Raw genomic sequence first — 12,659 nt, forward strand, 5'->3', positions numbered from 1 at the left:
ACGGGTTTTCTTACAAAAACCACCCTTTTTACAATCTTCCGGACTTTATTCGAAATCGTTTTTTTAGCCTAACTTTTGAAGTACTTTTTTAAACTTCATAATATTAAATAGGGTCTGGTGGGACCCCAAGACGAATCAAATGAGACCAAAACGGTCGAAATCGGTTCAGCCAGTCCGGAGATAATCGTGTGCATATTTTTCGATGCACGGACTTACAGACATACAAACGCACAGACATTTGTTCAGAATTTGATTCTGAGTCGATAGATATGCGTGAAGGTGGGTCTACGAGATCGAATAGAGAAGTTCATTTTTTGAGTGAGTTTATAGCCTTTGCTCATTAAGGTGAGGAAGGAAAAACTAGAAATGGTTCTAGGAAAATAAAACAATCTTTTTATGATATTTGTGAACATCCGTCTGCTCTGGTGTTACAAATTTCCCGGGAAACGGAAAATATTCAACCAATTCCTCGGGAAATCCTGGGAATTCCGGGGAAATTTCAAATTTATTGAAAATTGTTCTGATCTTGGTGCTGAATAATATTTTGCAACAAAATTTTAATGACAGCGTCTTAAATGGTTTAAAATAAGTTTGAAGATCAATTAACAGCTTGACTGCATGTATAAAATCATACAACTTCACAGAAAAAAATGATGGTAATATTCATCAGGAAACGGTGACAGATTTTGTGTAAAAAAAAAAAGATTAATTTTACCCCAGAAAATGATGAATTTTCATCAGGTTTTGATGAATATTCATCAGATTAAAATTTTTACACATTTTTTATGTAATATTACTAAAAAAAAGTAATATTCAACCAACCAAATTTTGAACATTAAAAATTAAACTTTTTTTTCTGTGTGCAAAAATATGTACACAGCAAAAAAGTTGAATTTTGGAATGTTGAAAATTTGGCAGGTTGAATATTAAGTCTCTTTTGAGTAATATTACCTAAAAATCGTGTAAAAAAGTGAACTAGATTAATATTCATCAGAAACTGATGAATATTCACCAATTTCGAATGTAAAATTAATAATTTTTTTGACGCAAAATATGTCATCATTTTCTTCTGTGTATATCTAGTTTTAAAAGCTCAAATCGTACATGAAATCAAACAATTTCTCAGGTATTGTTTGATGCGAAGTATGTTTTATCAAAAAGTTTAGACAGTGAGTAAAATGTACTCCATGACTTAACACTTAAAAATCATAAAATTTCTTTTGAACTTACCTCTGTAACCAGTTTGAGAGAATGTGGTTTGACACATACACAGCAAAAAAAAAAATGAATTTTGGAATGTTGAAAGTTTTGTAGGTTGAATTTTACTTTTACTTATGATTTCATGGATTTCATGGTATTACTGGGCAACCAAGAGCACATTATGGTCGCTGGTATTTGAACAAGTAATACCAAAAATTGGTATTTTCATACCATTTTTAGTGCAGCAGTTGCAGTTTGTGAAAAAACGGAAATTATTCATATGCAACAGCCAAATCTACTCACCTGATGATTCCATGTTGTTATTAGTGATATTCTTCACCACACCGAATGCATTTGTCATTGATGAACGGCCTGTGCTTGAAGTTCTTGAAGCTTCTGAAAAATAACAAGATTGAAAAATAAGTATTATTAAAATGAAACTGAATTGAAATTCACCAAAATTCATTAATCTGTCGATTGACTCGTTTTTCAAAGTATTTGGTTATCCCGACTTAGAGATATTTCAACGTTTTTGAAAAAAATATTAGTGGGTATATCACACTAATTTTTAAAATCATCTTTAACATTTTTGGGTTTCAAGTCATTTTAGCGCAAAATTAATTAACTCGTAAAATTTTTTTAACAAATTTCCCATAGTTTCAGAGAAAATTGATGAAACCTTTCAATATTCCAATAATACCAAAATGTGCCATCCTGACTTAGAAAATTTTCCACAATTTCAAGTCATTTCTGTAGGGGGTATATCAAAAATGTTTAAAATCAAGTTTGAAATTTCCGGTTTTGAATGAAAGCATTCGCTTTGAGACATCATTTTAGCGCAAAATTAATTATTTTGTCAAAATTGGTCAAAATTTTCCCATAGTTTCAGAGGTATTTGATAAAACACTTAAATACCAAAATAATACCAAAATGTGCCATCCTGACTTAGAATATTTTCCACAATTTCAAGTCATTTCCATAGGGGGTATATCAAAAATGTTTAAAATCATGTTTGAAATTTCCGGTTTTGAATGAAAGCATTCGCTTTGAGACATCATTTTAGCGCAAAAATTAATTATTTTGTCAAAATTGGTCAAAATTTTCCCATAGTTTCAGAGGAATTTGATAAAATACTGTAATACCAAAAGAATACCAACATGTGGTGTTCGATCATTGACAAATTCTGCAATTTTGCAATATCAAAACAATACCTTAAATTGGTATGATACCACATTTTGCTCTTGCATAATCCTTAAGACAAATTTTAAAGGGTCCAGGAATACCAAAGTTTTGTATTGATATACCAGAGAAAGGTATTATTACGCATTTCCCTTGTTATTTACCCATGCTCGGGAAGACGGATCTAATGAGACTAACACGGTCCAAATAGGTTCAGCCATTCCGCACAGACATTTGTTCAGAATTTTTCTTCTTCTTTAATAAGCTTAAAAAGTTGTAAAAGTTTTTTTTGTTTTTTTTTTTTTCAATGAGCAAGAGTCGGGACCCGTGGTGTAGGGGTAAGCGTGGTTACCTCTCAACCAGCTGGCATGGGTTCGATCCCAGACGGTCCCGGTGGCATTTTTCGAGACAAGATTTGTCTGATAACGCCTTCCGTCGGACGGGGAAGTAAATGTTGGCCCCGGTCTAACCTAGAGGTTAGGTCGTTAGCTCAGTCCAGGTGTAGAAGTCGTCTCCCTGGGTCCTGTCTCGGTGGAGTCGCTGGAAGGCAGTTGGACTAAAAAAATGAATATTTCCGATTTTGTTTCGAGAATTCCCGGGAATTTATAAATTTCCCGGGAAACGGGAAATATTTTTCCCGGGAAATCCCGGGAAGGGATATTGGACGCTCTTCTTGTGACTCGTTAAGGTGGATGGTATGTTTGTTGTTGTATGACTCGCTAATGCTTATCACAATGCCAGTCTTCAATTCTAACGACAGCCTAGTTGGCTGAACTTGAAGAAAGAAAACTGCACTAATTGCTAGCACCTATTTAAACTCTGTCAACGCGCTCTCATTACAAACCACATAGATAATGAAAGTGACTCACGTGATGCCACCAGTTATTCATGTTCCGCGAACCGATCAAATATTGCAGCAAATCACACTGCTGCTTCGACCCTCGCGGGTGCATCAAACTGTACCATTTTAATTATGTCTCAGGAGGGGGCTCATCTCTCCAGGCTCACGTTGCTGCTAATTGTTCCTCCACCTCGATGATGATGATGATGATCTGGGATCACATGTATCGAATCCGACCTGCAATTAATTAATATATGCTCCCGGATGCCCTTGTGGCATTGTCGTGACTCGGATTACTGGGTTGGGGGAGGTGAGTTGGAGGACCAGGAACAAGAGGTGTTTTTGTATGCGACAGATTAATCATTTGCGCGCGCTCTGCTCACCTTTTGTCAAACTTTGTCAAAGCGGAGCAGCCTCTTTGTATCCGTTTCTGTAACATCCTACATGAATAGCTCTCTCTCTGCAACCATCAGACACACGCCATCCCAATCAATATTCATTGAATGAAACCCGAAGAAACATTCCCCTTTCGTGACCGGAAATGTTCCCCGAAGGAAAGTTTTATCACTGCCACCCACACCAACACCCGCCACCCAGAAACCCATTTTCACCCACTGCAAATATGATTGTTCTTCGGTGCCTTTTGGCGTGGCGGTGGTGAACGGTGGTGGGTCGTGCAAAAGTCAACCCATTTCCCGGAAAGCTAAAGCTCTTTGTTTCACCGGTTTTCGCCCAAAGTGGCGTTGTAGTAATTGATTTATCATACACGGTGCAGGAATCACAGAGAAAATTGTGCACTTGTAGAAAGCTTTCATGGTCCCTGTTTGAAATATCGCCGTGATCGTGCTACTTTGACGCAATCGCCATTTCGTCGCCATCGTGCTGGCTTGTCGTTATTGAGTTATGAAAGCCATTTTGTGCAGCTCACAATGCCTCACCTTTTGACCTTTAGATATCTCCAAAATTAAATAAAAACCGAAAAAACTGCATGCATTTTTGTCGCTCTTCATATAAAAGTTGTTTCAAACTTCTCGTGCTATCTGACACAGCCTGAAAATTTATGTAAGTGCGACAATTGGCCAAAGGGATTTAAGGTCAGAACGCGTTTGACACAGGAACGAACTCGACTACCATAAACAGTTGTAATTATAACTCGGGACTTCGACAACCAAATTCAACCAAACTTCAGTACGATGCACAGAATGGTCAACCAAACAAAACGTGTTTGTTATTGTTTACATTGCGTGCTCTCGTTTTTGTTTATCCTAGGTCAAACATTGAAACGCGTTTCTCGGAACTTCAACCTCGGAACTGCGTCGATTTTGAAGTTTTGGGGGAAAAAAAGCGTACCGTTTATGCCAGATCAACTTGCAAGCGATCAAAAATCTCATTTAATTTTCGTCGCAATAGCAAGATGTTACGAATTTGCACATTTGTTCGAAACTTTATTTCATATGAAGAGTGTCAAAATTTCACGGAGTTTTTGCGGTTTTCATAGGCTAGATCAAAATCAAATTTTGTGGATTTATTAAGGCCAAATGGCTACAAGCTTCACAAAATTGCGTCTTTGAATTTAAATTTGCCCAAAATATACGTGTGGCAAGTTTATACGCTCACGACGATATGTGAGGGAGTTTGACAAATGAATCCATCGGAAAGAATGTCTGTCATGCAACAAAATCCACATTTTATTCTTGCTTTTTGATTTTCTAAAGAATCTGGTGAAGGGAAGGGGGAAATTTAAGAATATTTTTATTGTACTTTTAAAAGTCTTTTGAATCGTCTAAGAACAATCAAGAATAGATTAGGGTAGGGTAGTCATCAATGAGACCCTTTTGGTTCTTAACATTAAACAATTGTTGTATTTTTTTCATCAGCATGTTCTAGCATCTAGCCTAATATATAGAGGGTGACGAGCGGGAATTCCCGGGAAATCGACCATTTTTGGACCTTTATATTCCCGGGAAATTCGGTCAAGACTCTCGGAAAATTTTAAACTCATAGATATCGAAGCAAAATTATATAAAATAACCAGAAAATTATTTGGAAAATTCTAAATTTTTTTGAACGTTGGATGCAAGGATGCCAGATGCCCAGATTTGTCTGTGTTTCACAGACATTTGAGCTTATGCCAGACATTTTTTGATGTACACTGAAGATAAAAATTACGACCAAAATGTGTCGATCCGACACACTGAATGTGTAAACCGGGTTGTTTTTAAATCGATGTGTGGCTTTTACACATCGCGATGGTTTTTGATCGAAAATCCATCCAATGTGTAAATTCCTTTTCGCCTGCTTCGCCAACGTTGCCGGTGGGCGTCGCCACAAGTCTTGGACTTGGAAGTGTAGCGAAGAGTGAAAAAAAAACACGTTGGTTTTTACTGTTTGCATTTTTGGTAAGTTTATTTGCATTTTACAAGCTTTTCTTTGGCTGTTTGAGCTGAAAAATTAATCAATTGTTTACCCTCAGCCTCGTCATGATTCTTCCGGCCAAGACAGTGTGACCTCCACCGAGTCGGAGCCCATTTCACCTGCCCATTTTTCCTCCAGCTCGACGTCACCAGCCGGACATGAATTCGACTGAACAGTCCGTTCGCCGCGGAATCTGGACCGCGTTGCTTAGGGTTGTTCAACAGGAGCGCCCTTACGCGGGAAGCCGACCTGCTTTGGATGTTGGACGGTACGGCTACGAACCAGATCTGTAAGGCCGGCAGTTGCGGGTTGTGTTTCCATACCCGCTCACTTCTGGCGTTTTGAAGGAGGAACTGGTTGAAGAGATGTTTGCGATCAGCTGAGCAAAATTTGATATTTAATATCAAGAAGATCCCAGCTTGGTCAGAATCTGCCGCTGGGCTAAATCTGTTCGCTGCTGATAACAATCAAACTGCTTACAAGCAGCGCAATCCGGATAAACAATCCCACCATGTCCGGGTGCTCCTTCTTTTTGGCCACTAGACCACATTTTTTTCAGTACGTAGGTTTACTTGATCACAATATTTCTGGGTCTGTTTTGATTCCGATGCTTCTTTTTTTTAGGTTAGGAACTCCTGGTTCCAACAGTGGACTTTTCCAGTGTCCAGTTTGAATGCAGCTACTTCCCCTATAGGCGCAGGTTCTCCGGTCCTGTTAAAGAGCAAACTGGGCGTGAAAAACAGTTGAGGCAAACCTCCTCTTCCGTTTGTCTCTCATCATCGTAGCAGCAGGAAAAAATCACGACGCCAGCTGAAAAAATCAAGCTCCCAGCTTTGAGCTTCGCCAAAATGTCTGGCCACAATCGGTCGGGACCGTCGAATCAAATCAGGCGTTAACCAATCAACCGCAGCTCATAAAGACCGTTCCGGATATGGTCCCCACAACAAGGACGGTGCCGGCTCAGCTCCGTCGTGTAGCTGCAACTAAATCGGCGCTTCAAACCGAAAGCCGCAAGTATTAACAACCCAGCACCAGGGGTACAGCGGCCGAAAGATTGCACAACTTGTCGCCGATAGGACCGATCGGAGAGGGTGACGACATTAGCGGGCTGCACATCAAGGATCGCGTCAACTTGTCGCCCACCAAAACCTCCAGTGCGCCTTCAAGAACATCACATCTAATGTAGAATCCGCTGGCCATGGACAAGCTTTTCCGAGTTTCCCTGTTTGGACAACGTCCCGCGGACACGACGGATGCAGAACAGCGCGAGATGAACATCTTTTGGCGAACCGCGCTGACGGGTTGCGAGATCGTGATCGAGAAGTGATTCTGCAAAAGGCCGCTGAAGAAAGACGCGTAAGTCTGAGCCATAATGCAATTTTGTTAAAATATTCTAAACTGCTCTTTTTTCAGTATCCAACTGAATGCGGCTAAGTTCCTCGGAACGCTTTCAGCCATCGGGGACAAAACAACAAACGACCAGTCACAGACCAGTTGATGGTCCAGGCCACTACATTTACTTTTGAAGATTAACAACGATTATGAATTTAAGTGTAGTTGGAACAGTAGAAGATTTATTGTATATTATGTAATGTTGTGAAATAAAAAAAAGCTGTATTATTTTAAATTTGAAAGTAATCAATAAAAATTAAAGAACTTTTTCTATTCACTAACAGATGGCAGCACAGTATTCCCGCTAGTCGATAGCTTCCCATTTTTGCCACCAGGGGGCTACTGCCGAATCAAAATTTACACATTGGATGCGTTTCTGCCCAGAATCCAGCCAATGTGTTCCGGGCTGTTTACACGGCGCGATGGTTCAAGCGTGGTCTTGTGCGAAAATGGTTGGATTCAACGCTTTTTGGTGTAATTCTGATCTTCAGTGTACATAGATTTTTGAAAAACTTCATCAAATCAATATTTTGTAAAAATATCAACCAAAACTTATTTTGTTAGCCTTCAAATCCTTAAAAAAGCAATTTCTGATGGATTTCCATGACTGTAAACTGATATATTTGAATTTTAAACAAATGTACAGACATACACAGACTTTTTTACAGACATTTAAAAAAACCAAGTGGCATCCCTGGTTGGATGTGCCATGTTCGATGTTCAAGTTCGAATTAACCTTTTTTTTACCTTAAATTATACTCAGCAGTTACACCCTAGGGATGAAAGCTAAGGTAATTTCGCTATATCAAGGTTTTTTTCCTTTTTTGATGTCAATAAATAAGTAATTTTGTGCTTCTCGTCAACCTTAAAATTAAAGTATATTTTGGAAAAAAAAACTCTGGCAATATTTGTAAAATTAATGTCGGCCAATTGTGGAGATTTAGGTTTTCCTGATTACTGTGAATATTTTTTTTAATTAATATTTAATTCAAATTCGGTTTTATTGGTGAATAATCAAGATACAATAAGTTCTTTTGAAGTACAAAACAGAGTTTTGGAGTTCCTTTCAGCTGTGTGTTACATCATAATCCATTTTGGAACAGTTATTGCTTGTAAATAAAGGTGTTACCAAGAGTAAGAAAAATTAAAAAAAAAACTTACTAAACTTGCTAGGAAAAGGGGATAGAAATAGAGAAAGCTTAAAACTAGATCACAGTTTTTTATCCTTTATAGATGTGCTTAATCATTAATTCCCCGAGGGCTAGAAATTGCTCCGCCTTGTTACGGCAGCTCCGAAACCGCGTCATCATCTCCCCCGCGAGAGCAAAGAACTCCGGCAGGGTAAAGAGATCTTCCCCGGTGACTTCTTGCTGGGCCGCATTGCCGCTACCGGCCGCGACCACGCTGGCAAACGATCGCCCCCAGCCAGGAGGGATCGCTGGGTTGTCCGCTGGAACCGTACGCTGGCCAGCTGCAGGAACGGCTGCACTCGTACTTCGTTGAGGAGGGTGGGACGCTGCTGCTTTCTTCTTCCTCTTTTCCTGCTCCTCGAGGTAGGACTTGCGCGCGACGCATCCGCGGTAATTACCGGTATGGTTACCGCCGCAGTTCGCGCACTTTACGCGCGGCTTGGTTTGTTCTGCGTTTTCCCCCAAGTCCGCCTTTCGTGGCAGTGCGCACACCTCCGAGAGGTGTGACTCACCGCACTTCACGCAGCGGGGCTGGAGGTTGCAGTTCCGCGAGCCGTGGCCGAATTTCTGGCAACGGTGACATTGCGCTGCGTCCGTCGGATTTTTGGAGTAAAACCGCCAGTTTACCCAAAAACCGTCCAACGCCTTAGTCCGCCGCAGGTCTTGAATCTTGACGGTGCCGCGGTCGAAGTACAACAGGTACAGTGTGTGTGTACCTGTGACTGTTGTCTTCCGCGAGAGGACTTTTATGTCTCGCGGCGTTATTCCGGCACCCGAGAGGTGCTCCTTGAGGACGGAGGTCGGGCGGTCTTGGTACCCCTGCAAGACAATCTTTACAGCGGTCTTCTGCGCGGGGTCAAATGTGTAGAATTTGAAGTTTTTACGCTTAAATTTCTCCACAACCAGGTCGAAGTTCTTTTGGTCAAATGTGAACACTTGCACTGACGCTTTACCTATTTTGAGGCAGTACACGAGGCCTTCCAGCTGCTCGTCAACATCGTCCGCCAACGTGTCCAAAACAAAAATTGGTGGTGGTCGTCGTTCCTTTGGAGTAATTACTTTTTTTGGCGTCGGCACTTTTTTCCGTGCACGACCATCGTCGTCGTCGTCGTCGGTAGTGCTACCGTCGGTGTTGTTGTAGCTGCTTTCCTCGTCACTCAGCCTCGCGAACTTGTTACTGGTGGGAATGTTGGCGGATGTTGAAGCGCCATCGGTCGACGGATTGCCGGAAGTAGCTGAACGGAGCCTAATAGGGCTGCGATCCTGGACGCGGTAATTAGCGTGTAGTAACTTGGGGTCGAATCCTTTGGCGCTCACACTCCCCGGCGCGATGGCGGTCGACGCGGCGTTGGTTTGTTTACCTTTTTGCACACGGCCGGTAGACGAACTTCGCGGGTTTTTCGAGGCCGCACTCGAACTGCCACGGCCACGGCCGGCCCTTGGCATGCTGTTGGAGCAAACTCGCGGCTAATCACGGTAAATTACGGCGAAAATTTTCGAAAAAACGATGGAGCACTGAGCACTTGACTGCTGCTTGCACTCGTGCGTACACGGAGGTCTAATTAATATTTACAGTTGACCATAAATAGGAAAAAATAAGTTTAAACTGTTCTTTTATTCATTTTTTCTCTTATTACCAAAATCTTATTAGTGGGAAATTTTATATTAGCTATTTTTACTTCACAAAATCGGCCGTGGCTGACTGGTTACGGTGTTTGCTTTCTAAGCGAATGGTCCTGGGTTCGATTCCCATCTTCTCCCAACGAGAAAGTATAGGAAAAATTAATCTTGAAACACTGAACATGAACGAAAAATCAAAGTCGCCCGAGTCGGGGTTCGAACCCCCGTCCTTTGGATTGGTAAGCAAAAATGCTAACCACAAGGCCATCACGGCTTGGTGAACGACGCCTGGAATTAGGAATACTGTTACTATCAAACTATATATGCGCTGGGTCCTTGTCCATAGGGACGTGGCGTTACATCGTGCTGCCACCTGGTTTTTTTAAGCGCAAGAGTGTAAAAGTGCTGAGTCATCGTCTAAAAATAGACGGCGTCCTATCTCGCCCAGCAAAATTAGGTCGATAAAGTAGTCGGTTTCGATGAGAAAAAGTGGAAAACGTGGTCTAAAAATAGCGACGCCATCTCCCTATAACGTTTGAACCCGATTGGTGCAAACGTTCTTCAGGGCGGGGCTTGTCGATAAAAACTGAGGAACCTCGCGCTCGGCTAGCCAGCGTAGAAATAGGGACGTGGCGTTACATCGTGCTGCCATCTGGTTTTTTTAAGCGCAAGAGTGGAAAAGTGCTGAGTCATCGTCTAAAATTAGACGGCGTCCTATCTCGTCCAGCAAAATTAAGTCGATAAAGTAGTCGGTTTCGATGAGAAAAAGTGGAAAACGTGGTCTAAAAATAGCGACGCCATCCCCCTATGGGTCAACAAAGCTCGGCAGAGCTAACACCTTCCAAATGCCTATGCGAGTTATTTGTATGTATAGAATGAAGATCTAAAAATACATGGAAACAACTCAATTTGTAAGAAGCGACCGCGTGGTCCCGTTTGGTTGGTTGCACACACACACACACACACAAGAATCTAAATCTAAAAGGTAGATATAGTTACTCTAAATAATGAGGATACTACAATTAACGTTTCATAGTATTAATTGTAAATGAATTCATTGAAAAAACAACAAATTTATTACTATTCTTTTTAAGTTATCGCCATGGCATAGTGAAAACAAACAAACGGGAATTCCCCCGGGTCCCGCGAATTCGCGGGAAATGGTCAAATCAAACTCTCGATTCTCGGAAAATTGAAAATCTCGAGAATCGTCACCCTCTACTAACATATGTAAAGCGCGTAGAAACTTTAAAATGCCGTTTTGATGGTGTCTGGAGCAAAGAGCCTTTGCCTGAAAATATTTTTATCAAATTTCCCGGACATTTTTTGCGTAACATACTAAAAAATGGGATTCCGAGACATGTTTTTTTTTTTTAAATAAAATCCGCGTTATTTGACGCGCCGCGCGCAAAAACGGGAAAATGACAAAATCGGCAAAAAACAACTATTACCACTAAAACTTCGATAACTTTAAAATTTCAGCAATAACCTATGGGTCATTCCAGGTCAACTGAGCACACTTTTGGTTTCGACTTTCACCGATTTGGACCAAATTTGGAGGGAACGTTCATCTATCGATAGTTAACAGAAATCCCAAGTTTGGTGCTGATTAGACCATCCCTCTATTTTTGACACCGCCCTCTTTTTTGGCGATTTTCTAAAAAACTTTTTTCTCTTTTAATCATAACAAAAAGCAAAAGACTTTCTACAGGTTGCATTTTATAGAAAATTGTCCAAGGCTTAAATGCCCACTATTATTATATTTTAACGTTTTAAGTATTAAAAATCAGTTTTGATCAATTTATTATGTTTTTTTTTGTTTTATTTTATCACCATCGTGCCCCCCTCCATAATAATCAATGTAGATCTCAAACAAAAATGAACTGTTGGCCAAATACAGCGATTTTACTGAAAAAAGTTTGATTTTGCGCTGCACTCTGTCATATGAATTCAAATGCGAAATAAGTTTCTCACATATAAAAACCAAACCATGCGGGATTCATCCCTTTTTGCTGAAAAGTACAACATGTACTTCCAAGTGCTGCGCAAAATCATTTTTTTTCAGTAAAATCGCTGTATCTCGCCAATAGTTCATTTTAGTTTGAGGTCTACATTGATTATTATGTAAAATTGTCCGGGGAACACGATGGTGATAAAATAAATCAAATAAAAATATAAGAAACAGGTCAAAATTTAATTTTAATACCTAAAACGTTAAAATATAATATTAGTGGGCAATTAAGGGTTTTAACAATTTATTTTTATCGAATTCCTTGGACAATTTTCTATAAATTGCAGTTTATAGAAAGTCTTTTGCTCAAATAGTTTTAAAGTTATGATTAAAAGAAAAAAAAGTTTTTTAGAAAATCGTCAAAAAAGAGAGTGGTGCCAAAAATAGATTTCTGGGGGATTTCTGTTAACTATCGATAGATGAACGTTCCCTCCAAGTTTGGTCCAAATCGGTGAAGGTCGAGTCCAAAAGTGTACTCAGTTGAGATGGAATGACCCCTATACATGTTTGGGTACCAAAATTTTCTTAATTGAAAGACGCAACTTTTGGTGTCAAATAGGTATAGGACATCGCTGAAATTTTAAAGTTATGCTTTTAAGATATTTTCATAACTTTGTGTGGTCTTTTATTTACTAAAGATTTTCATTATGGACACCAAAGCCAGAGAAATTATAAATTTGAATTTCAGTGATTTAGTTGCTTTCCCTCTTTCGGTTATGCCTGAGTTTATTGTTGATTCCAATTTTCTCTTCATAATAATTTGTCACTTTTTTGTTGCCTGTTTTTTTTTTTGCTTGAAGATCTGATATTT

General features: G+C 40.0%; 1 long non-coding RNA gene across 2 annotated transcripts; it reads left to right on the forward strand.

The window, feature by feature from the left end:
* The first annotated feature begins 5,384 nt into the window (after nucleotides 1-5,384).
* Nucleotides 5,385-7,515, forward strand: LOC120423164 (uncharacterized). Of its 2 annotated transcripts, none has more exons than XR_005606206.2 (4): nucleotides 5,385-5,619; nucleotides 5,694-6,197; nucleotides 6,260-6,991; nucleotides 7,049-7,515. It is a non-coding gene; the product is annotated as an uncharacterized LOC120423164 (long non-coding RNA). The 2 variants fall into 2 exon arrangements; XR_005606205.2 differs by having other exon boundaries at nucleotides 5,694-6,193.
* The last annotated feature ends 5,144 nt before the right edge of the window (nucleotides 7,516-12,659 follow it).

Source organism: Culex pipiens, chromosome 2, assembly GCF_016801865.2.
Source record: "Culex pipiens pallens isolate TS chromosome 2, TS_CPP_V2, whole genome shotgun sequence".
Taxonomy (NCBI): Eukaryota; Metazoa; Arthropoda; class Insecta; order Diptera; family Culicidae; genus Culex; species Culex pipiens.